Below are 923 nucleotides of genomic sequence, written 5' to 3'. Positions count from 1 at the left end.
ATATGCATCATCGTCATTTTTTACATTATACACATACTTGAATATCATATTGATAATAACAAGTCATCATAATCTTTCTCATCAACATCACCTTTCATATCATGCATATATTTAAATATCATGCATATATTTAAATATCATGCACATCAATATAATCAAGTTATCATCATATGCGTATAAACATATCATGCATATATCATGGATAAAATACTTTTGTAATAATCATGTATATATCCCATAAAAATCGCATAATGTACTCACCTTGAATCGTTAACGTTCGATAGTCGTTTTCTCAAAAATCACAACCTACATGATAATTTATACCATTCCTAAGCATCTTAAATAATCGTAATTAAATTGATTACTATTCCTTAAAAATCTTAACACGACTTTTCTTAACATTTTTTTTGATCAACCCCCGATGCCATCATATCTCATGTTTCGCTCAAATATTTTCTTGAAATATTATTAATAATGTGACGTCGTTATATATTAATTGTTGCTCGTACATTTTATAAAAATGTACACTGYACTTCACATTTTCTTGAACAATAARTATTTTACCAAAATAACTAAACTAAATAGTTCGCAACGTAAATAATGTTTTGTGGTCAAAACGYCTCTTTTAAAATTTGCAAGTAAATAATGGTGACAACATGTCACACACATATAAATAACGGTCATTCCATAACTTTAAAGTTCTACATAATTAATACTCAAAATAATGTTTAGAATAYCAATTTTCYAAGTCTAGGGGAATTTCGGTAAATCTTAAGAAGCCGAATWCCAACGGTATAGCTTTAACCAATTCACTAATTTAGAATATTCTTGGGATATTTCATAAGTCAAATATTAAAATTGTGCTTAAAAGTCCAATCCCAAAGCATAGGGGCATTTTGGTAATTTTATTAAGCAATACTCAA

The sequence above is a fragment of the Cynara cardunculus genome, assembly GCF_001531365.2.
Source record: "Cynara cardunculus var. scolymus isolate 2C chromosome LG 14, CcrdV1, whole genome shotgun sequence".
Lineage (NCBI taxonomy): Eukaryota > Viridiplantae > Streptophyta > Magnoliopsida > Asterales > Asteraceae > Cynara > Cynara cardunculus.
Note: the sequence above shows the minus strand (reverse complement) of the source record.